The sequence below is a fragment of the Apium graveolens genome, chromosome 11 (genome assembly GCF_009905375.1).
Source record: "Apium graveolens cultivar Ventura chromosome 11, ASM990537v1, whole genome shotgun sequence".
NCBI lineage: Eukaryota > Viridiplantae > Streptophyta > Magnoliopsida > Apiales > Apiaceae > Apium > Apium graveolens.
In genome coordinates this window covers 195844340-195870999 of record NC_133657.1, presented here as the reverse complement: position 1 = coordinate 195870999, position 26660 = coordinate 195844340, and positions in this window count along the sequence as shown.

Below are 26660 nucleotides of genomic sequence, written 5' to 3'. Positions count from 1 at the left end.
CGCGTCCTGTGGCTTGTCTTGGTCACCTGCAGGAGGAGGTTAAGTTTGAAGTGGAGAAGGAGCAGGAGACGCGTCCTCTTCCTCCAAGCCTAGAAAAATTCTTTTACTCTTAATGGAATCTGCATCCCTGATTCTGAAGTCATTGACCCATATCTGGGTGTCTGCATCGAACTTTGAAAAAGTATACTCTGGGTCATTTGCAATAAACCCAGAGCACCACTCTTCAAACCCAGCTGCGAAGCCATTTTCATAGACTAGTTTTTTCTCCTCTCTCCACCCATGCAGTCTTTCATCATTTAGAGTGTCAAGCTCTAGCTGCATGGTAGAATTCAGAGTGATAACACTCGTCATTGTTTTCTTCATAGAGGAGACATTACCTTCCAACACGGCTTTCTCCCCCTCAAGACGCGTCTTCTCCTCCTCCAGGCGTTTGATCTCATCATCCTTTTCTTGGGCAAGCAGATTAATGTACTTTTCCAGAGATTTTATCTTATCTTCAGCTTGGCTCTTTGCAGTGTCGGTGGCAACAAGACGCGCCCTAAGCCTTGCAGACACATTAGCACTTTTCCTGGCGTGCAAGTGAAGCTCAGTTGCAGCCCTCACCATAGCCTCCTCTGTCTGTTGCTATGTCCTGAAAGTCCAGCCTCTAACTTCATTTTCAGTAAAGTCGCCAGCTGAAGACGCGCACAGATATCGAAGCACAAAGGATTGATCATCTGGCACTACTTTCTGACGCTTTGAGGGCGCGTCATCCTCCTTCTCAGGGATGTCAAGCACAGTAGTGTCAATTATTTTTGGTGAAGGAGAAGGGGTTACAGCAGGAGTGGGGTCTTTAACCTTTGGATCAGACTTTGCAGGGGCCTGTTTCCTGGCCCCTAGCTTTTTGGAAGCTCCAATAGCAAATCCTTTTGGAAGAGAAGCCATATATGTGATAAGAATATGGAAAGGTGTTAGTTGAATAAAGAAGACGCATCCAGATAATAGGACGCGCCCATATTATAATGTAAAGATTCTACATGCATGCAGTTAAAGACATGTAAGTGCATGAAAAGATTTCAAGTAAAAAGAATGCAAAGATATGAAAATGCATGTGCGAGTATGACGCGCCTTAAAGATATGACGCGTCCTACCTAAGAACATATTGGATATATGGAAAGACATAAGTAATATGTTAATAGCAGTCCCATAATTTTATAAAGAGACGCGCCCTGAGAGTAAGGCGCGCCCAAGATGAAAGCACAGATGTAAAGGAACGTCTATAAATCGGGTTAAGTTAAAGGGAAAAGGTAAGCATAAAAATGGCGCGTCATAGAGTCATGACGCGTCCTATACATAATAATTCCTTACCTTACTCTAAGTCCACCTTTTTATTAATATCTGGTTGAATAATTTCTGTGGCATGGAGGCCTTTGGATTTCTCAGAGGCAGTGAGAATGGGCTTCCCATTATGAAAATCTCAAAATTTGCAGAGAGAACCCACTCGTGGGGATAAAGCTCCTATTTTCTTCAAGTTCTCCTTAGTGATCATATCCTTGAGGTTGAAATACTTCTCAGCATATTTCAATACCTTCACTGCTCTCTTTTTCTACCTTCATGTTAGCTCTTTCTGAGTCCTTTTATCTAGAGAAGAAAGTTGGAGGTTACAAAAAGAAAAGAGAGAAAGGGTTACAAAATGGAAGACACGCCCTGAAAAAGAAGACGCGTCCTAGACATTGTGCTTACTCGGCTCTAGGTTGAAACAAATGCGCATCCTTTTGACATCATAAATGTAGAAAAATGGCTCCTTCCAGTCTCGTTCATGGCTGATCTTACCTTCCTTAAATCCCTTGTTGTTCAGCCATTTGTTGACAACCAGAAAGTGGTACCCGGGAATGGATTTCCTAATGTTGTAGAAAAAGCTAAACTCTTTCATTGAGGGCGCGCCCAATCCCAGGTTATGGTACATAATGTACAGAGCCCAAGCTAGCTTGTACGAGTTTGGGGACAGTTGGACTGGAGCCACATCATACCACTTCAAAATTTTCTTGATATATGGATGTAAGGGCGCGCCCACACCCAAGTAAATTAATTTTGGTGTGAGAACCATTCTAGGGATCCTTTGGTTCCCAATGTTAAAATTGTGTGGCCTCATTGTACGAAGAGGGCGCGCCCAGATGCCCTCCATGTCATAGTACTTCATATGCCATTGGATTTCCAAGTCAGTTGCAATAGAGTCAAGAGCTACACAGGCTAGCTTACCTTCTTTTTTCCTTCTGGCATTTTTCTCTGCCTCAGTTAGAGCACCGAGCCTTGTCCAATCACAATCCACTTCAACATCTGAAGGTTCCCAATATTCCAAGTGAAAGGAATATGTCCTAAGTCCAATCATGTATAAGGATTTAGGAATAACTTTTATGTAATCTGTTTTGATTTCATTGATATTAATAAAAGACTTGTTTTGTTTTTATTACGGGCTTTATCTATTTAAGTGTTTAAATAAGATATACCATAGTTTAGAGTAAAGCTTTTTATGGATTATGATGAGATCATAATAGTGAGACCTAAAAAGATGATAACTCTAAACTTAAATAGTTTCTGGTCATAGGATTACTAACTGGTAATTAATAATCCGCAAAGATCGGTACATACTATGCTTGCTTCATTATGAAGGATGTCTGTTCTCATAGATATTTGTGTGGTGACACTATAGCTAGTATGTAGGTGCTTATTATAGAATAAGTTCACTGAACATGACTCACACAGCTGAACAACTGATGGAGTTCACTCACGTGTCAGTAGTTGTTCACATAGTGATAGTTGTACAAGTATCCTTAGATTTGAGGTCATCATAGTCATCTTGTGTACACTGAACTATGCTTTGGTTTAGTTCTTAGTCTCCAGGGACAATTATTAGGGCTCTTCTGGGTATAGGAATTTGTACACGAAGATAGTGTATGATCAATAAAGGATCTACCCCTTCCAGTGAAGGAAGCGAATGTTCAAGGCTGATCCACTTATGCTAGTTCAGGAATCCCTGGCCAGAGTGAATGAAATTAGAAAGGAGTTTCTAATTTGCATAGAACTACGCATAGTAAATGGTAAGCAAGTGATTGAATTAGATAGGCTTGACACGAGATCCATGCCTTGTATTTAATCGGGACATTGTAGGGTAGAAGGAGTTTATTGTACGATAACTATTCACTGAATAGGTTCTTGGTATTCTAAGCAGTGAATTCATATTATCCGGATAGTCGCGATATGCTGAGAAGTATCCTTCACGATGTAGAATAAATGTGATTAATTAATTAATCATATTTAATAAATTAGAGAATTTATATAAATAATGATAAAATAGTTTTATTATTATTTATTTCTACTACCGGCTTAATATTGAACCTACAGGGTCACACCATAAAAAGAGAATGATTTAATGGTGGAGGAATTAATTCATAATGGCTAATAATTATTTATTTATGAAATAAATAATTAATTGGCAAATTTAATAATTGATTAAATGAGATTTAATTGATTATAAATTAATTAAGAAAAGTTCTTAATATTATTAATTAAAGAATTTAATTTTTGGAAATTAAATCAAGAGAGAGAATTATTTCTAAAGTGTTTAGAAAAAGGATTAATGATTAAAAGGTGTTTTAATTATTAATGAGAATAATAAATGGGATAATAATAATAATATTTATGGGAAAATTTCAGCTGAAAATTTTGCCTATAAATACACTATTATAGACCCTAATTTTATTCTAACCAACACAAAACCCAAAAAGTTTGGAAAACCCAATTCTCTCCACCTCCTTCCTCCTCCTTAACATTGTTTTCTTGGTGGATACCGGTGGAGTGCTTCACACTTGAGGAGCAACTGCTAAAGATCTCTGATCGGTGTCTCCGAATTATTTTTAAAAGGTTAGATTCGATCCCTCGAATTTTTATTCACGATTTATATGCTTTTATTTAGATTTTGTATGTGTAAAAGTGTTTTTCCATGCCCCGCTGCGTTAAAAATCCAACAATGGTATCAGAGCATAGGTTGTATGCATATAGATCTGTGGTAAAAATTTCAGAATTTTATGTGCTTGTATGAATTAATTATGATTTTTACAAGTTATATCATGGATTAATTTTGTCTGATGAGAAATCGTTTCTCAGAATAATTTTGAATGTTGATCTGGGTTCTACAAGTGTTGTAGATCGTCTGGGTATTTTTTTCATAATTTTAGGATGTATAGATTTTTTATTATGAATTTTTGAAGTTCATGTAATTAAATTCGTAATTAAATAAGTATAAATATATGTATATATAGTATATATATATATATGTTTGTATTGTCTCTGTTATCTGTACAAAGTCTGCTGTACGTTTTGTTGCTGCACGGAAAGAATGTCAGGCAGTAAGAAGGTCTGACTTGCACGGAGTTCGAGAAAGAAAAGGCGGCGGCGGCTGCTGAAAAAAAAATAGGGGTGTCACGCATTCCGGGAATGCGTTACACACCTGTGGCGCATTCACGGAATGTGTTACACCCTTTAATGGCTTAAAAGGGGTGTAACGCATCACCGGAATGCGTTACAGGGCTTGTAACGCGTTCCTGTAATGCGTTACAGCCCGTCTGTTGATTTTAAAATTGATTTTCTGGGAGTTTCGTAACTCCGTTTTGGGCGTGCAATATACCGTTGAATTCGTTTTTCCGAGATGGATCTAATGGAGTGATCAATTTTAGTTTATATAAAAGTTTTTAACTGTTTATATTCCATAAAGTGTTTTAAAGTTGTTTTTGATCGTTTGAATTGATTTTAAATGCTTCTTGTGATACATAGAGATGTATATTGCTTGTTCTAATGTGCTAGATGATGTAACATGCCTACCTTGATGTTTATTCATGTTGATATATGTGATATATGCTTAGTTTATCATGCGATGATAGATTTAGGTGAACTTAAATAAACATAAGGCGTTTGTTAGACAACCTAGTATAGTGAAATTGTTTCATAACCTTAATAATAATATTATGAATACAATCATGAGATTCTTGTGTTTATGAAACACATAATTGAATATGAATTTTCGATATGAGAGAAAGGATGATTCTGTCAACAACAGATTTCTATCTGTAAGAAAGGGTTATTAAGTGACGTCTCTTGACAATGCTCCACCCGATCTGGGAATCATCTGATTATTGATTATTGATTTAAAATATTTAATTTAAAAGGAAGAATCTCTTTATAATATGATTATGATTGTAACGTAATATAATCCCTCTAAAATTAAATAATATCAAGTAGTAATTGGCCAATGACACAACGGGCTTGTGTCGGTCATAACCTTCCAACATGGTAGAAAGTAGTTCTTATTTTTGAATCATTGTCGTTTCGTGCCACAGCCGAGGGCTTTGATTTCAAAATAAGAAATACTTGTCTATTACATAGAGATGTGTACATTGAATAAGAATCTAAAGGTCGTTACGTGCCACAGCCGTGGGCCTTTGGGGACTGATTCAATTGTACAGAATGTTGGGTTAGACTTGACTTAGAATATTGAGTTTGTCGTGCCACAGCCGTGACTCAATTATTCAAGAGGCTAAAGTTTGATTAGGAAATAACATTAGATGTAATTGACAAGAGTTGTCTGCCTATTGAACATTACATGGCGTTTCGTGCCACAGCCGGGGTTGTGTAATGGAATGTAGGATCCCTATTCCCACTAGCATTATGAATGCTTAATTTTTCATGTAGGGGGTTGAATAAATTAGGAAAACTAGTGGGAGCCACTTATGAATAAAGACCCGATTCATATAGTGTTTTGAAATGAAATCGAATATTTGCTAAGTGTTGTTATGTGTTTATCATTTACAGATTTACTTTGTACGTTATGTCTTCTGCACTATCACTCAGGAGCATACTAGATGCTCACAAATTGACTGGTCTTAATTATGCTGACTGGCTTCGAAACTTGAGAATTGTTCTCAGGATTGAGAAGCTGGAATACGTGATTGACTCACCTAAGCCTACTGAACCTGCTAGTGATGCACATAATGATGAACATGTTGTGTATCGTAAGTGGATAGATGATGCAAATGTTGCTCAATGCATCATGCTAGCTTCCATGAACATTGAGCTACATAAGCAACATTAGCATATGGATGCTCACACTATCCTCATGCATCTACAAGAGTTGTATGATGTGGCGGGGAGGACAGCTCGATATGAGATATCGAAGGAGCTGTTCGGTTGTAGGATGTCTGAGGGATCATCTGTGAATGACCATGTACTTAAGATGATCAATTTGATTGAATGTCTTGGACAACTTGGTTTTGTCATGGATGGGGAGCTGAGCCAAGACCTGGTCTTGCAATCGCTTCTGAGTTCGTTCTCGCAGTTTGTTATGAACTTTCACATGAATAAGTTGGATGTCAGCCTGCCTGAACTCCACAACATGTTGAAGACTGCGGAATCGAATTTTCCCCTTAAGAAGAGTTCTGTTCTTCTAATTGGTGAAGGTTCCAATCCTAAGAAAAGGAATAGGAACCCTTCCAAGAAGAAGAAAGTAGGTGAGAAAACGTCGGTTCCACCAAAAGCTGAAGTCCCCAAGAGTAAAGTTGTTTGCTTTCACTGTAACAATGTGGGGCACTGGAAGAGGAACTGCAAGGTTTACCTTACAGAATTGAAGAAGAAGAAGGGTAGTGAGACTACCGCTTCTGATTCAGGTATGTTCATGATAGAAATGAATATGTCATTAAATCAAATTTCTACTTGGGTATTAGATACCGCCTGTGGTTTTCAAATCTGCAATTTGTTGCAGGGACCAAGGAGAAGTAGGACTCTTGAGGAAGAGGAGGTGATTCTACTGATGGAAATGAAGCAAGAGTTGCTGCTGAAGATGTAGAATCATTTCATTTACATAGGCCTACGGGCAAGACTATTGTTTGAAATAATTGTTATTTTGTTCCCTCGATTGTGAGGAATATTATTCCCATGTTAGACTTGGCTGGATTTTCATTTATTATTGAGAATAATGAATGTTCTATTCTTAGAGATAATATTCTTTATGGACGTGGTGCTTTAAATAATGGTCTGTATGTATGTGACATAATTTATTTCAGATTGAACAAACTAATAAAAGAAAAGGGATGATGAAAATCTCACTTTATAGTGGCATTGCAGTCTCCATTTAGTAGACATGGAGAGAGGGCTGCAAATTTGCTAGGAATGGTACACACAGATGTATGTGGACCAATGTCTACGCAAGCCATGGGTGGATTTTCATAATTCATTACTTTCATGGATAATAGATCTAGATTCGGACATGTGTTTGATGAAACACAAGTCTGAAGTCTTTGAAAAGTTCAAAGAGTATAAGTATGAAGTGGAGAAACAAACCAAACATAGTATTATAATTCTTCGATCAGATCGAGGTGTTGAATACTTTAATGGAGTGTTTCTGGATCGTCTCAAAGTAAATGGTATAGTCTCCCAGTGGACGCCTCCAGATTGGTATCTGAAAGGAGAAATCGAACTCTGTTAGACATGGTTCGGTCCATGATGAGCTATGCAAATCTTCCAGTATTCCTATGGGGTTATGCATTGGAAACCTCGGCATATTTACTGAATAAGGTGCCTTCCAAATCTGTTCCTCAAACTCCGTATGAGATATGGAAAGAAAGGAAACCGAGTCTTAAACACGTTAAGATTTGGGGATGTCCAGCTTATGTCAAGTAAGTTGACCCAGATAAGTTGGAATATCGATCCGGAAAATGTAGTTTTGTGGGATATCCTAAAGAGACTTTAGGGTATTACTTTTGCACCGATCATCGGGTGTTTGTCTCCAGACATGCTACCTTCTTGGAAAAGGAGTTTATCCTTGAAGGAAACAGTGGGAGCAAAATTGAACTTGAAGAAGTTTAAGAAGCACAAACTACTACAGATCGAGTGGAAACACCTGTTCTGACTAAACAACCTTTTGTGGAACAACCCATTCATAGATCAGGGAGAGTGTCTCGCCAACCTGAGAGGTAATATGGCCTTGTCATTGAGAATGACAATGAGTTGTCGATCATTGATAATGACGACCCTGTGACCTATAATGAGGCTAAGAGTAGTGTTGACTCAGAGAAATGGCATAGTGCCATGAAATCCAGAATGGAATTTATGTATACGGTATACAAAAGATAGATTATAGCAGATGGCCAGGTGGAGACCTGTTGTGAATATGTTGTGCACTTGATGATTACCTAAACAAAACATCTAAGTAGATTTTACTTAGTGAAATAATGTAGCACTCGACGGATAAGAATTATAGTCCCGACGGATAACTCAATTTGAGTACCGACGGATGAGTAATTTATTATCCATCGAGTGAGTAGCTTATATAATGATAAGTTTGTAGCACAGTGTTGTATGCACCTTTGTATAGAATCTGTAGTAGCATATAAGTCATGTTGACTTTAACTAGATATGCAGAATAGGTTGATTAACTGTAAATAAGCAATGTCTTGTAATTCTGTATAAGTGAAATGAAGTCAAGTGCCAAAATAGCTATCAACGGATGCTTAACAAAGCTTCGACGGATGATCAAATGACTTTCAACGGATGTTCAAAATAGCAGTCGACGGATGATCAAGTAAGTCATCGACGGATGATCTGAAAGTCGACGGATGATAATATCAAGATTCAAACATCAGTTGAACAGTGAAAGCTGACACACAGCCGTCGAGATTGGATACAAACACTGTGGAAGCCTATTAACTGGGTCATAGAGGACGAAAGCAGCAAAGATCAAGACTGTTAGATTTTATATTTATTCAGTTCTTTTGACTTTGTAATCTTGGTAATATATAAAAACCAAGAGAGTAGCAAATAAAAAACTAACTAAGAAAACTAAGTTAGTTTAGAAACAAACACAGAGAAATCTTTGTAAGCACTATCTTTAGCATTTCCTGTGTTCTTAGTTGTTCTATCTTGTAAAAGCAGCTGTGAGCATTTCTTCATACAGAGTTCTCTCGATATATTAATATATATCTCTGGTGGAATTGTTTAAATCCACCAGAAAGTTTTTAAAGACTCTTGTTTTTTTAATTACTCTTGTTTTGATTCATTAAAGTTTATATTCCGCATTGTGCTAATCAAAACAGATATATCTATAATCGAGTTGAACATTTTTATTTCAAGAAAAAGATAAAGAATTCCATTCAACCCCCCTTCTGTAATTCTTGCTATATTGTTAAGGGACTAACAATTGGTATCAGAGCAAGCTCTTAATCTACAAAGAGTTTAAAGATCAAAACAATTCAGTAAGATGAACAAGAAATATGTTGGAATCAAGATTCCTTTTCTGGATAAAGATAATTACCATCATTGGAAGGTAAAGATGCATCTTCATATGCTTTCTCAAGATGAGGCCTATGTGGACTGCATAGAAAGAGGCCCTCATGTTCCAATGAGAGCTGCAACAGGAAATGAACCATCAGTTCCAAAGCCAAGGCATGAATGGTCTGATCCTGATCTTGAACAAGTCAGGAAAGATAAAAAGGCCATGAACATTCTGTTCAATGGTGTTGATGCAGATATGTTTGATAACATCTTCAACTGCAAGACTGCCAAGGAAGTTTGGGACACAATACAGATAATCTGTGATGGTACTGAGCAAGTAAGAGAAAATAAAATGCAGCTCCTGATTCAGCAATATGAGCATTTTCATAATGAAGAAAGTGAGTCACTCACTAACATTTTTAGTAGATTCCAAAAGCTACTAAATGCTCTTAAATTGCATGGAAGAGTCTATCAGACTAAAGACTCCAATCTAAAATTTCTCAGATCTCTTCCAAAGGAATGGAAACCAATGACAGTCTCATTGAGAAACTCACAAGATTATAAGGAGTTTACTTTGGAGAGACTGTATGGCATTCTGAAGACCTATGAGCTTGAAATAGAGCAGGATGAAAGAATGGAGAGAGGAAAGAAGAAAGGAGGATCCATTGCACTAGTTGCTGAACTGGAAAAGGAGAAGGAAGTGAAGATGGAAGCTGTGGAATCAACTTCAAAGGCCTGTGAAAGCAAGGGTAAAGGGCTAGCTGCAGAAAGTGAAGATTCTTTGAGTCAAGATGACATGGAGGACATTGATGAGCACCTAGCATTCTTTTCAAGAAGATTTGCCAAGCTCAAGTTCAAGAAGAACTTTGGAGCTGCCAAGCCAAATAGAAACATGGTGGATAAGTCAAAATTCAAGTGTTTCAAATGTGGCTTGGCAGGGCATTTTGCAAATGAGTGTAGAAAGTCAGATTCTAGTAAGAAGAGATTTGAGTCTGTGGATTATAAGCAAAAATACTTTGACCTACTCAAACAGAAGGAAAGGGCTTTTATTACACAAGAGAATGACTGGGCAGCTGATGGTTTGGATGAAGATGAGGAGATCAGCTATGTCAATCTAGCCCTTATGGCCAAGTCTGATGAAACAGAGACAAGTTCCTCAAGCAATCAGGTAATTACTACAAACCTTGCACATTTATCTAAAGCTGAGTGTAATGATGCAATAAATGACATGTCTACAGAATTGTATCATTTGCGTGTTACACTTAAGTCCCTCACTAAAGAAAATGCTAAAATCAAAGAAAACAACTTGTTTTTGAGTGAGAGGAATAATGTGCTTGAGTCTCATTTTGTTGAGTTTGAGAAACTAAAAATTGAGTGTAGAATTGCTAAGGAGGAATTAACTGAGTCCTTGAAAAAGGAAGAAATTTTAAAGAAGCAGCTTGATCGTGAACATGAGGTGATTAAAGCATGGAAAACATCCAGAGATGTTCATGCTCAAATCACTAAGGTTCAAGGAATTGAGTCCTTTTGTGATGAAGCCTGGAAAAAGAATAAGGAGAAACTAGAACCTATTTTGGTAGATGGATTGCTGACAGATGTAGACTCGACGGATGATGAGGACTATCCGTCGGATAACAAAATGTGTTATCCGTCGAATGATAAAAATCCTCATCCGTCGGCTGTGAACAAACCCATTAGTAAAGCCAAATTAACCAATCTAAATGAAAAGTATGGGTCTATTTCCAAGAACTTTGTTTCAGGGGAGTAAAGTCAAGCCAAGAAAGGGAAGAAGACTAATGTTGGTCACATGACTGTCAAACAGTTGAGTGACAGACTTGAGAAGATAGAGGTAAAAATAGAAACTAAAAGGAAAAACAATAGGAATGGTAAAGTAGGGATTAACAAACATAACAACTACACACCTGACAAATATGCTCCTAGAAAAATCTGTGTCAAATGTGGTAGTATAAATCATTTGTCTGTTAATTGCAAATCTGCCATGCCTACTCCCATGTCTGTTCAGCCTCAATTCTTTAACATGAATGCCATGCCTCCTATGCCTGTTAATGCTATGCCTACACAGAACATGAATGCACAGTTTGCTAATATACCATTTGCACCTAATCCATATTATGCTGCATACAATATGCCTCAAATGCCATTTAGCATGCCTTACTGGAATAACATGTTTGCACCAAGCATGCCATTTCCTGTTAGCCTTAACATGCATAATAATTCTGTAGCATCTAGTGGTTTCAAAGGCCCAACCCAAATGACTGAGGAAGAATCTGAAATTCCTAAGTCAAATGAGTTAAAACCTAAGAAACAGAAGAAGAAAGCTAACAAGGCAGGACCCAAGGAAATTTGGGTACCAAAATCAACTTGATTTGATTTTGATGTGTGCAGGGAAACAGAAGGAATCTTTGGTACTTGGATAGTGGTTGTTCAAGACACATGACTAGTGATTCTACCCTGCTCACAGAGTTTGAAGAGAGAGCTGGCCCAAGTATCACTTTTGGAGATGACAGCAAAGGTTATACTGTGGGATATGGCTTGATTTCAAAGGACAATGTCATCATTGAAGAGGTTGCCTTAGTGGATGGTCTCAAACACAATCTGTTGAGTATCAGCCAGCTTTGTGATAAAGGCAACTCAGTAACCTTCAACAAAGAAACCTGTGTTGTGATTAATAATCAAAACAACAAAGTGGTTCTCACTGGTGTGAGAAGAGGAAATGTGTATCTAGCTAACTTCAACTCAAATAAAACAGAATCTGTAACTTATCTTCTCAGTAAAGCAAGTCAAGATGAAAGTTGGCTATGGCACAAGAAGCTATCCCATTTGAACTTCAAGACCATGAATGAGCTGGTAAAGCAAGAGCTAGTTAGAGGCATTCCTCTGGTGGAGTTTACAAAGGATGGACTGTGTGATGCCTGCCAAAAAGGGAAGCAAATTAAAGCATCATTCAGGAAGAAACTTGATTCAGCAATTGAAGAACCTCTGTAATTGCTTCACATGGATTTGTTTGGACCAGTCAATGTTTTGTCAATCTCAAAGAAAAGATTTTGCCTAGTAATTGTAGATGATTTCTCAAAGTTCTCTTGGACCTATTTCCTAAAGTCCAAAGATGAAGCTAGTGAAATCATCATCAATCACATAAGGCAAGTTAACAGTCATCCTGATTTCAAAGTTAGAAGAATCAGGAGTGACAATGGAACTGAGTTCAAGAACTATATCATGAGAGCATTCTGTGAGGAAAATGGGATCCTGCATGAGTTTTCAACAGCAAGGACTCCACAACAGAATGGAGTAGTGGAAAGAAAGAATAGATCTCTTATTGAAGCTGCAAGGACAATGCTTGAAGAATCAAAATTACCAATATATTTCTGGGCTGAAGCTGTCAACACTGCATGCTACACTCAGAACATCTCTCTGATTAATCAAGCAAAATGCAAGACACCTTATCAATTGTTCAAGAACAAGAAGCCAACTCTGAACTTTCTTCATGTCTTTGGCTGTAAATGCTATATTCTGAGAAATCAAACTGATCAAAATGGGAAGTTTGATGCTAAAGCAGATGAAGGAATTTTTGTTGGATATGCTGTTGGTAAAGCATATAGAGTCTACAATTTAAGAACCAACATTGTTGTTGAATCTATACATGTTGTGTTTGATGATAAAAAGATTGAAGGACTAAAAGATGGAGATTACCATGAGAGCCTCAAATTCGACAATGTTGAGATGGTCAGTGAAGAAAGTGATGATAAAAGTGATCAAGAAACAGTGTCTAAGGATAATGCAGACAAATTTACTACAAATGAAGTACAAAACTCAACATCCGTCGAGTTACATAATGCTTCATCCGTCGGAAGGCAATCTGTATCATCCGTCGGAAGACAACCTTCCTCATCCGTCGGTACTCAAAATTCACCATCCGTCGGGTTATCAAAAGGAGCAGGAAGTCAAGGCAGATCACCCATAGAAAGCACCCCAATTTCAAATCAAAGATCCACAAACTCAGGGGGAGTTTCTAGCAATTAAAACTCAATCACACATCAAGACAACATTGAGGTCTCTTCATCTAGGGATAATCTACCTCAACCAAGGAAATGGACAAAAGATCACCCCTTTGAACTGATTATTGGTGATGTTTCTTCCAGAGTTCAAACTAGGAGAGCAACTCAAGAAGAATGTCTATACAGCAGCTTCCTGTCTAAGGAAGAACCAAAGAAGGTAGAAGAAGCCTTATTAGATCCTGATTGGATTTTAGCTATGCAGGAGGAGCTAAACCAATTTGAAAGGAATAAAGTATGGAAGCTGGTACCCAAGCCTAAAGGAAAGAATCCAATAGACACTAAATGGGTATTCAGAAACAAGATGGATAAAAATGGCATAGTAGTAAGGAACAAAGCAAGATTGGTTGCTAAAGGCTATTGTCAACAAGAAGGGATAGATTTTGATGAAACATTTGCTCCTATTGCAAGACTTGAAGCCATCAGAATCTTCTTAGCCTATGCAGCCCATGCCAATTTCAAGGTCTATCAAATGTATGTCAAAAGTGCCTTTCTGAATGGAGATTTGGAGGAAGAAGTGTATGTAAGTCAACCTCCTGGCTTTGAAGATCCAAATTTCCCAGAGTATGTCTACTATCTATTGAAAGCACTTTATGGACTGAAGCAAGCACCTAGAGCCTGGTATGACACTTTATCAAAGTTCCTTTTGGAAAATCACTTCACAAGAGGTACTGTAGATAAAACTTTATTTTTCAGAAATGTGAATGGCTCTAGCATACTTGTTCAAATTTATGTAGATGATATTATTTTTGGCTCTACAGATGAAAAACTTTGTAAAAAGTTTGCCAAACTGATGCAAAGCAAGTATGAAAGGAGTATGATGGGAGAACTAACTTACTTTCTTGGTTTACAAGTTAAGCAAGTTAGTGATGGAATATTCATTAGTCAAACTAAATATATTTTTGATCTTTTAAAGAAGTTTGATCTGATGGATTGCACATCTGCAAAAACTCCCATGGCCACTGCAACTAAGCTTGAACTAAACACTACTGAAAAGTCTGTGGATATTTCAAGTTATAGAGGCATGGTTGGCTCACTTCTGTACTTAACAGCCAGTAGGCCAGATATAATGTTTGTTACATGTTTGTGTGCTAGATTTCAGGCTGATCCTAGAGAGTCTCATTTGATAGCTATTAAAAGAATTTTCAGATATCTCAAAGGAACACCAAACCTTGGCATTTGGTATCCTAGAGATTCTGGTTTTGATCTAACTGGTTATTCAGATGCAGATTATGCAGGTTGCAGAATTGATAGAAAAAGCACAACAGGAACCTGTCAATTTCTAGGAGACAAGCTTGTGTCCTGGTTCAGTAAAAAGCAAAATTCAGTTTCTACTTCTACAGCTGAAGCTGAATATATTGCCGCTGGCAGTTGCTGTGCACAGATTTTATGGATGAAAAATCAATTGCTAGACTATGGTTTGCAAGTTGAAAGGATTCCTATTTTCTGTGACAACACAAGTGCAATTGCCATCACTGAAAATCCAGTGCAACATTCAAGGACAAAGCATATAGACATCAAGTACCATTTCATAAGGGAACATGTAATGAATGGTACTGTAGAGTTACATTTTGTTCCAAGTGAGAAGCAACTTGCAGATATTTTTACCAAGCCACTGGATGAATCCACCTTTTCTAGGTTGGTAAGTGAGTTAGGTATGCTTAATTACTCTTGAATTTATCTGAATTATTCTTGCAAGTTGAAAAGAAGCCAGAAATTTAGTTGATTTTTAGTCTTGGATGAAATTTTGGCTAAGTCAAAATTTGTCTCTCGACGGATGACCATTATCCATCGGGTTGAGTCATCCGTCGATATACAAATTGTAAATAAAAATCAATTACTTTTCTGGAATATTTTAAAGCTCGACGGATAACATTTCATCCTCATCCGTCGAAGTGTCTAAATCTTAACCGTTAATTCCCTGAACATTATCCATCGAGTACACTTACAGTTTATAAGCATTACACGACGGATAATGGGTGGAATTTTTAAAGTTTATTTTAAAACGGTAATTTTAGGCAGTTTCTATTGGGTAATTTATTTCTCTTTATTATTTTTATCCGTTGAGCTTGAGCAAAGTATAAAAGCCTATTTCATTCTAATCATTTTCTTTTATCATTCTCAAATTCAACTGTCTTATTTCATTCTCTCTCAAGCAAAAATCCTCTTTCTCTTCAAAACTTTTCTTCCCTAACAATGACACCCGTAGTAAAGATCATGTCACAGACTGGGTTCATCTATGAGAAGAACAACTTCACTGCCTTGGTCAATAAGGGGATTCAGCAATCTGAAGACTATCATAAGATGATGGACTTCGTGAAGAACTGCAAGTTAAGTTTTGCTATGCTGGAATCACCCATAATTTATTGTGAAGTTGTTGAGGAGATGTGGACAACAGCAATCTACAACTCTACTGACAAAACCATCACTCTGACCATCAACGGTAATGTTTTCTGTATCAATAGTGATGTCATAAAAGCATGCTTCAAGATTCCTGATGACAATGTTACTGCACCACACACTGACACTGATATTGTCAATATGCTAAATTCCATTCATTATGCACTTCCTACTGCAAAACTAAGTGAAATTAGAAGACTAGGTCTTAGGAAGGAATGGAGTTACTTGTGTGATGTAGTAACTAAGGTCTTTTCTGGAAAAATCAGTAATTTTGATTCTGTAAACATTTCCATGCTTAACATGCTATACATGCTAGTTACAGACAAATATTACAACTTAAGTGATCTGGTTGTGTATGAGTTAGGTTACAAACTAGGTGACTTAGCCAAAAGAGGAAAGAATATTTACTATGCTAGATTTTTTATGCTTTTGGCTAACCATCTTTGTGAAGAGATTGTACTTGAGAACCCAACCAACAAATTAGCGTGTTGGGTTCAAGAGAGAAGAATCATTGCAGATCTGAACAGAGCCAACCATCACAAGGATGTGCCAATGTTCTATTTTCCTGTAATGATGGCACCTCAGGTAAGTGAGGTAAGTTCATCTACACTCTCAACTATTCCAATCCCTTCTATTTCTTTGACTTCAGGCATAGCTATGGCAACTGTGTCAATGACCAAACAGTTGCCTACCAAAGCTGCCAAAACAACTGTAATTCTTAAATCCAAATCAAAGAAAACCCCCTCTGGTATCTCTCAAAAGGTACCAGTTGAAAATCCTACCAAACACAAAGAGGGGAGTGTGAAGGAGGGTAAGATAGGTGAGGGAAGGGGTGAACATCAAAGAAACCCCAAGAATAAGGTTGGAGAGATAAGTGAATCCCAGCCTAGCCACACTGCAGTTTCCCAACAAACTGCAGTGCTTAAAAAGGACAGAAGCTCATTTCTAGCTGCATCATCCCAAAAGGATGTGGCTATTGAACAAAGCTCTCATCCAAGAGCACAGGCCAAGAGGGTTAGGGACACAAGCCTACACCAAACTTACACTAGAAAGAAGAAATCCAAAATAACTGGGGATGCACAGGACACACACTTAGTGCAAACTGGTGCTAAAGACACAGTCCCTGCACCTTCTCAAATTCAGATTGATGTGGCTCCAATAAATGTGGAGTCACAGCCAAAATCTCTCTTGATAGAAGCCACTGAAACACAATACTCACCAACCAACTCACTGGAAGTGGACATGATAAACACTTCAATTCCTGATTCCCCTTCTTTAACTCTGTTGGGGAAGCCAAAATCTAGTGCAAGTGAGCATCATCTTTTAGATGACCTGTTGGCTCACTTGCCAATTCATTCTGATTCTATTATGACATCTGTGTCTCAAATAACTTCAATCAACACAGAGTCAACAATAGTTTCTCTTCCCACCTCATTCATTTCTACTCTCTCGATGGATATTGCTCATCCGTCGAGTAGTGATTGTATCCCGACGGATAAGCTTAACAGCAGTTATCCGTCAGATAGCTTTACCACTCACCCGACGGATATCATTTATCCGTCGAGTGTCTCTGCATAACTTCAAACTTCAATAATTTCTAGTGCAGAAGATTTGGTGGTAATACAATCACTCTTAGGACTGAGAGAGGAGAGTGTATTGAGTGAGAGGCTGGGTTGCTCCCAGGCAAAAGGAGAGGAAAAGAGTGAATCTCAGCAATCCATTCATTCAGGATTGGCAAAAGTGAGTGAGAGGAGTCCCACCTTAGTAGGTGAAGGTGAGGGTGTGAGAGTGGGGAGCCAGGGTGAGACCCTGATGCAACAAAAGAGAGAACATGAGAGAAAAGCAGGTACTGGAGCAATAAGGATGGAGCCAGCCATTGCTAGTGAGTCAATGATTGTGGATGATGCTGAAAAGGAAAGACAATTTCAGCAACATTATAAAGCTGTAATTGATAACATTTCCTTGGACGCTGACACTTTTACTCACCCTATTTCAGCCTATCAACTGTTGGCTGCTCAGGGCAATGTGGAGGCAGAGCAGACTTTACACTTAGTGCACACCACAGAATCTCTTCAAAGAGATAAAGCTGCTGTCAACAGGATGCCTCCTCAAGCTGGAGAGCCATCTGAAGAATTTGGACTAAATTCTGATGATGATGACTCTAGTTCCTTGAATAGAAGCATGAACTTAGGGGGAGCTGAAGGCCAAAGTTCTGCTTCAAGTTTACCTGAATGGGCATGGGCAAATGACTTTACACCAGGACAATTTGAGGTGTCCTTGGTAAGACAAGTAACAGCTATTCAGCAAGCCCTTCAAGAAGTTTCAGATGCAGGTACCAAGGCTATTCTTAAAGCTCATCTAGACTCCTTGCACTTAATGAAGATCCAACACTCCGGACAGAATATCAGTGTGGATGAATTGAAAAAGGAGATAACTGACTTAAAGACATACAACTCTGAGAAACTGGATTCACTAATGTCATATGGTATCATGCATGATTTATTACAAAGGTTGAGAAGAGAATCAGATTCTGAAAAGAAGATAGCCAAGCTGGAGACCAGAGTTCAAATTATTGAGAATTCAGTGGGCCCTACTTCTTCAAAATCAACAGACTCAGACAAATCTTCTCATGCAACTGGCTAAAGCACAAGGCCTAACTCCTTCACTTGATGATAACAAAAAGGGGGAGAGAGAATCAAGTAAGGGGGAGAAAGGACCAACTAAGGGGGAGAACATTGTAGTTCAAATCAGCAAAGTAATTGTACCTTCAATTACTATCTCCAAGCCACCAGTTGCAGATGGTATAGATCTTATAAATGCAGCAGCAGCAAGTTTGAAAGATGCTGATAAAGAAGAGTTGACTCTGATCAACTGGAAAAAGATTGATGAGGAAATACGGAGAAAGTTTCAATTAGTCAAGGAACCAGATCAGTCAGCAATCCATCACTCTCTTGTCAAGCCAATCAATGTGAATGAGATGAGCATGAACTATCTGGAGAAAGGACAATCTTCCTGCATCAAGACTACAAAGGCTGAGATGATTCTTAAACCAAGGGAAAACTATCCAAAGTCATCTTTGAAGAACCCTATGGATACTGTGTATGAGACACCCAAGCCTGATGAAAAGAAGCTTCTGTCAAGATCTATTCTTCTCTACAAAGATCCAGCTGATTCAGCCTCAAGAGAGAGAATTGCAAAGATATTCAGAAATGGGAAGGAAATTTGTGTGGTAGCTGGACATCCACAATTTGCTCGAGCAAAGGAAGAAGAAAAAGCCAGATTGAAGCAGGAAAAGAGGCAAGCTGCTCTAGATGTAAAGAAGTCTAAACAAAAGAAAGAACAGTTTGATATCCTGACCAAGCTACAGGCTGTGAACTCTTCTCAACAAATTCCCTCTCAACCAACTCAAGCTACTGGATCAAAGAAGAAGATTGAAGAACAGAAGAAATCTCCAAGAAAGAAAGAAATTGGCTAAAAGAACAAAAAAAAAGTTGGATATTGTTAACAAGGAATTGGAAGATCAATTTCCAATGGAATCCACTAAAGCTGAAACTCAAGCATCAAAGCCCTCTGTGGTATTTGAAGACATAAGGGTGGTGGAACCCTACAGGAACATACATGGAGAGCCTATTGTGCCAAAGGATGAGCCAATAGAGTGGGATAAATTACCAATACCTGACTTTAACTTTCCAATTCTCACCAAGCCAAGAAGGACAAAATCAAGGGCAGTCAAGAAAGTGAAGCTGTCACCTCTCAAATCCAAGGCAGTAGTCAAAGCTCAACCCAAGATCAACAAGGGAGACTACTTGTACTTGTGTGACATCAAGGAATTTTCAGACCTAAACCTTTATCTGGAGGAGCTGGATGAGGTAAGGGCAATTGATGCATACAGAAACCTACCTGAAAGGTTGGTATTCAAGTACAAAGGAGGAAGGGAGATTCAGTGGCCTCTTCACAGGATACTTCAAGAAATCCAAGCTGTGTTGATCAAAGTCTATTCATCCTTCAAGAAAAACTTTGGGTTTAATGTAACTGCAAGAAGATTAGTATTGAAGAAGATTGAAGAGCTAAGGAGTGTTAGAGCCAAAGATGCACTACCCAAAACTCTTATCATCCCATACACAGGAAGAACAGTGCATCTAAGGCCCTACTGGCTGATAGAATTCATGGATGACAAGGGTGTGAGAAGATTCTTCAGACTAGAAGACCAACTGAGTATCTCTAGCAATGAGACTCTTTTGGAAATGCAAGAAATGTTAGATCTCTCAGAATCTGATAAATTATAATTCCACAGACAGCTCCAGAATCAAATTGAAGAAAACAATAGAAAGCTTGGAAGAAGATCCAGACCTTCAAGAAACTAGAAAAATCTGCTCAGGCTAGAGGAGCATCTTGAATTGACTGTGAGCCAAACCTTGTATACCTTGTTTAAATTGAAGCACTTTCAGTTTTATCTACTTATCTTTAAAGATATATGTTTAGGATGTTTTGTTATCATCAAGTGTCTCTTAATTTATGGCTACAATTCCAGTAGACATAAATTGGGGGAGATTGTTGTGAATATGTTGTGCACTTGATGATTACCTAAACAAAACATCTAAGTAGATTTTACTTAGTGAAATAATGTAGCACTCGACGGATAAGAATTATAGTCCCGACGGATAACTCAATTTGAGTACCGACGGATGAGTAATTTATTATCCATCGAGTGAGTAGCTTATATAATGATAAGTTTGTAGCACAGTGTTGTATGCACCTTTGTATAGAATCTGTAGTAGCATATAAGTCATGTTGACTTTAACTAGATATGCAGAATAGGTTGATTAACTGTAAATAAGCAATGTCTTGTAATTCTGTATAAGTGAAATGAAGTCAAGTGCCAAAATAGCTATCAACGGATGCTTAACAAAGCTTCGACGGATGATCAAATGACTTTCAACGGATGTTCAAAATAGCAGTCGACGAATGATCAAGTAAGTCATCGATGGATGATCTGAAAGTCAACGGATGATAATATCAAGATTCAAACATCAGTTGAACAGTGAAAGCTGACACACAGCCGTCGAGATTGGATACAAACACTGTGGAAGCCTATTAACTGGGTCATAGAGGACGAAAAGCAGCAAAGATCAAGACTGTTAGATTTTATATTTATTCAGTTCTTTTGACTTTGTAATCTTGGTAATATATAAAAACCAAGAGAGTAGCAAATAAAAAACTAACTAAGAAAACTAAGTTAGCTTAGAAACAAACACAGAGAAATCTTTGTAAGCACTATCTTTAGCATTTCCTGTGTTCTTAGTTGTTCTATCTTGTAAAAGCAGCTGTGAGCATTTCTGCACACAGAGTTCTCTCGATATATTAATATATATCTCTGGTGGAATTGTTTAAATCCACCAGAAAGTTTTTAAAGACTCTTGTTTTTTTAATTACTCTTGTTTTGATTCATTAAAGTTTATATTCCGCATTGTGTTAATCAAAACAGATATATCTATAATCGAGTTGAACATTTTTATTTCAAGAAAAAGATAAAGAATTCCATTCAACCCCCCTTCTGTAATTCTTGCTATATTGTTAAGGGACTAACAAGACCTATAAGGCCAGGCTTGTGGCAAAAGGATTCAAACAAAGGCAATGGATTGACTTTGATGAAACCTTTTACCTGTAGCCCTGTTAAAATCAGTTCGGATTTTGCTTGCGATTGCTGCTTACTACGACTATGAGATCTGGTAATTAGCCAGATGGTTTTCTTTCCAATGGAAATGAAAACCTAGTGTGTAAGCTGCTGTGAACCATATGTGGTTTAAAGCAAGCTTCTCGAAAGATGGAACATTCATTTTGATGAGACAATCAAAGAGTTTGATTTTATCAAAAAACGTAGATGAACTATGCGTCTACAAAAGGGTTAGTGGGAGCGCGATAACATTTCTTGTATTGTATTGAATTAGAGTTGACACACATAACAACATAGCAGACCCACTCACAAAGCTACTTTATGAAAGTCACTTTGATCGTCATAAAGACAAGATGGGTATTAGATACCAGAGTGATTGGCTTTAGTACAAGTGGGAGATTGAAAGGAATATGTCCTAAGTCCAATCATGTATAAGGATTTAGGAATAACTTTTATGTAATCTGTTTTGATTTCATTGATATTAATAAAAGACTTGTTTTGTTTTTATTATGGGCTTTATCTATTTAAGTGTTTAAATAGATATACCATAGTTTAGAGTAAAGCTTTTTATGGATTATGATGAGATCATAATAGTGAGACCTAAAAAGATGATAACTCTAAACTTAAATAGTTCCTGGTCATAGGATTACTAACTGGTAATTAATAATCCGCAAAGATCGGTACATACTATGTTTGCTTCATTATGAAGGATGTCTGTTTTCATAGACATTTGTGTGGTGACACTATAGCTAGTATGTAGGTGCTTATTATAGAATAAGTTCACTGAACATGACTCGCACAGCTGAACAACTGATGGAGTTCACTCACGTTTCAGCAGTTGTTCACATAGTGATAGTTGTACAAGTATCCTTAGACTTGAGGTCATCATAGTCATCTTGTGTACACTGAACTATGTTTTGGTTTAGTTCTTAGTCTCCAGGGACAATTATTAGGGCTCTTCTGGGTATAGGAATTTGTACACGAAGATAGTGTATGATCAATAAAGGATTTACCCCTTCCAGTGAAGGAAGCGAATGTTCAAGGCTGATCCACTTATGCTAGTTCAGGAATCTCTGGCCAGAGTGAATGAAATTAGAAAGGAGTTTCTAATTTGCATAGAACTACGCATAGTAAATGGTAAGCAAGTGATTGAATTAGATAGACTTGACACGAGATCCATGCCTTGTATTTAATCGGGACATTGTAAGGTAGAAGGAGTTTATTGTACGGTAACTATTCACTGAATAGGTTCTTGGTATTCTAAGCAGTGAATTCATATTATCCGGATAGTCGCGATATGCTGAGAAGTATCCTTCACGATGTAGAATAAATGTGATTAATTAATTAATCATATTTAATAAATTAGAGAATTTATATAAATAATGATAAAATAGTTTTATTATTATTTATTTCTACTACCGGCTTAATATTGAACCTACAGGGTCACACCATAAAAAGAGAATGATTTAATGGTGGAGGAATTAATTAATAATGACTAATAATTATTTATTTATGAAATAAATAATTAATTGGCAAATTTAATAATTGATTAAATGAGATTTAATTGATTATAAATTAATTAAGAAAAGTTCTTAATATTATTAATTAAAGGATTTAATTTTTGGAAATTAAATCAAGAGAGAGAATTATTTCTAAAGTGTTTAGAAAAAGGATTAATGATTAAAAGGTGTTTTAATTATTAATGAGAATAATAAATGGGATAATAATAATAATATTTATGGGAAAATTTCAGCTGAAAATTTTGCCTATAAATACACTATTATAGACCCTAATTTTATTCTAACCAACACAAAACCCAAAAAGTTTGGAAAACCCAATTCTCTCCACCTCCTTCCTCCTCCTTAACATCGTTTTCTTGGTGGATACCGGTGGAGTGCTTCACACTTGAGGAGCAACTGCTAAGGATCTCTGATCGTTGTCTCCGAATTATTTTTAAAAGGTTAGATTCGATCCCTCGAATTTTTATTCACGATTTATATGCTTTTATTTGGATTTTGTATGTGTAAAAATATTTTGCCATGCCCCGCTGCGTTAAAAATCCAACAACAAGGGAGGATCAGATTTCTGGGGGAACACAGGATATGCCTCAGGGTCTGGAACCCTCTTTTCAAATTCGCTTACACTAAGAGGGGACACGTCCTGAGAAGGAGACGCATCCTCGTCTGAAACAGTCATGCGTTGGGGCTGTTGGCTGGTGGTGGGTACAATCTCATCATCCGTCCAATCTTCGATGGCGGCCCTAGCATGGAGAATTGGAGTTCTTTTCCGTTTGAATTCTTTCTTTTTCATTCTAGAGCTTATGGGGACATGATCCATATAATCAAAACTGGAATCAGACATTATAGAGCTCTTTGATTTGAGGGAATCGAAGACGCGTCTTTCTGCTTCAAGGAAGGAACTCGTCCTGTGAAATTCAGGAAAATCGGGTTTGAAAGAGATTAAGTGTGGAGAGTAAATCCCAAGGCGTTTATTGAGAACTTTGAATGGATGGAAAGGTGATGAAGATGACGCGTCCTCCAGCTGCAAAAGAAGGAAGAAAAATTTGAGGACGCGTCCACATAAAAAGAAAAAATGAAGAAGGAAGATATTGGAGACATTCGAGGACGCGTCCTAAGAATCTATCGCATGAGATGCACTACGAAGACGCGGCCTAGTAAAGTGTTGCCCATATGCAACCTCTATTTAAAACGACTTAAACATACGTCTTAAATAAGGGAATATAAGATGCGCCCTGAAGGGTAGACGCGTCCCATGTGGTTGCAATGCATTGGAATTCTAACCGACTGTTAGCAATTTGGGAAAAATATAATAAAACCTTAAAAACATATAATTCAAGAATCAAAAGAGCAAAATATGGAGATTTGTTATATACACACATATATATACACGACGAGCATGAAGAATAGTGCATGAACACATGAGGAATATGAACGGTTTTTTTGCTTATTAGAGTCGATTTATTCGACCTAATGAAGAAATAAAAGAAGATTCACGTACCTCGTAAGTTAGGGGTTGGATTAAGCTAAAAAATCGGGAAATGGCCGGTGGATTCGTCGGATTTTTGGATTTAGCTTCTTGCAGCGGCGGTAATGGCAGTTTTTGGAGAGAGAGAAATGGTAAAGTAATGTTGTGGGAGGGGGAAGATATTTATAGAGAGAGATGGCTGACGTGTACAAGACAGCTGTGATGCAACGGTCGATCTTAAATGATTAGAAAGTTGACACGTCCAGAATATAGGACGCGTCCTCATGGACCCATGCAAATTTTTGTTTGAGGTTTTTAAATAAAAATTCCAATTTTGTTTCAACTGCAAATAGAATTTGGGGGTAGTTGTTATACCCAAAATTTGGCATTGAATAGATTCGGGTCAAATGCGGATTAAATACGGTCAAACCCGGTATTGCGCTGTAGAAGATAAGGATGCGTCCGGGCAGAGAGGGCGCGCCTAATCTAGAGGAGATGTTTTATGTTTTATGATCTAGTGATGGCGAAGCTTGGGAGTGCATGATTGATAAAGGACGCGCCCAAGCTACGTGGACGCGTCAACCGTAGTGAAGGCATTTGGCAAACGTGGTCTTGTAGCAATAACAGCTGGAGAACGCGCCTGTCTTGCCTAGAACGCGTCCTGTGTAGTGGAATGCTGTGCACCAGGGTTTTTGAGGAGACTGTGCAGGTTTCATGAAGGAGAGGACGCGCCCAGGGTCTTAGGACGTGTCCAGTGCTTGGTCTATGTATTCTCAACGGTGACTTTAGGATAAAGCTTGCATGGAGAGGAGCAGTGGAGATTATTTTTACTAATGTATTTGTTGCAGGTACTCTTTAAAGAATTCCCTCCTTGAGACGGTCAATGAGGGGGATGTCCGTGAAAAGCTTGAAGGCCTCCAAGGGTATGCCTGATGATTGAAGGCCTCCTCATGTATTCAACGGGTGTCCTCGTTGGGGATGCGGGGTTAACATTGGTGTGTGCTTTGGGAACTCTGTTCTTGTATTCAACGGGTATCCTCGTTGGAGAACTTTGGAGTCATCCTGCACTTTGCACCCAAGAGCTTGGGATCACCTGTCCTGTTATCTGGTGGGTTATCCTCATTCGGTGGACAGGGATGCGTCCGACACTTGTGGTGAACCGTGGTTATACCTGCGTCCGTAAATCAAGGAAAATAGCTGTAGCGGTGTGTTATCTTTGCGCAGGGAGATGCACTATTTGTGAAGTCCTGCGATTACGGACGAGGCTTGGGCATTTGTGGTTGGGCCTCATAGTTGGACATTCCTAAAGCTAGAGGAAGACGGACTTTGGATGGGCTTCTATCGGGCCTAGGGAATAAGAAGTCTAAGCCCATTAGATTTCTTGTTCCACAAGAACTACGTCAGGCTTGATCCCTATATAAAGGGTACGTAGGCACATTAAGAGGGTAAGAAGTTGAGAGCTGATAAGGGAGCCACTACTTACTATGATCAATCTCAGCCTAAAACAACCACAAACCACCACACACCGCTTGATTTTCCGGCGAAGAACCACCGTCATATATCTTAATTCCGGCGAGAAATCTCAATTTTTGTTGTTACCAGATTCCTCCGTCAACAGTATTTGACAAGGTTTAAACTTTCTGCTACAGCAGAAAGATAAAAACATGCAAAACATCCCGGAAAACAAAACACAACACAAATGAGTATGCTGCATAATTTAAGACTCTTCAAATTCGCTATCCCTGCCGAGCCTACAAATGAGATTTTTCCAAAATTTTAAGAGATTTGAATTCAAGACGGGCGAGTTTTGGGAAACTTGCGGGTGAGTACACCATTTCCTTTCCTTTATATAAGTTATATCCTAATTCCAAGTCCTTCAACTTTGGAATAACTTCTACTCTTTGTAAATTTTATTTTTCTTCAATTTTTATTTATTATTGAACATCCAGGCATCGGTTTACTTTAAAATAATCGTATTTGTAAGTTAACATGTCAGATTTGTATAAGTAAATAATTAGGTGCATATATAACTAGAAATATACGGTGAAATTTTAGAGTTACACTTAACTTTTTTAACTACATATTTTAAGAGCATTTTATATATTATATTTAGATCTGTATTTTGCACGGATTATGAGTTTCAATTTTATGCAAATAATAATGTGATACTACTATTTTTAATTTCAGGCTCGTGCTTGGCACGGGTTACCAACTAGTATATAATAAGATCT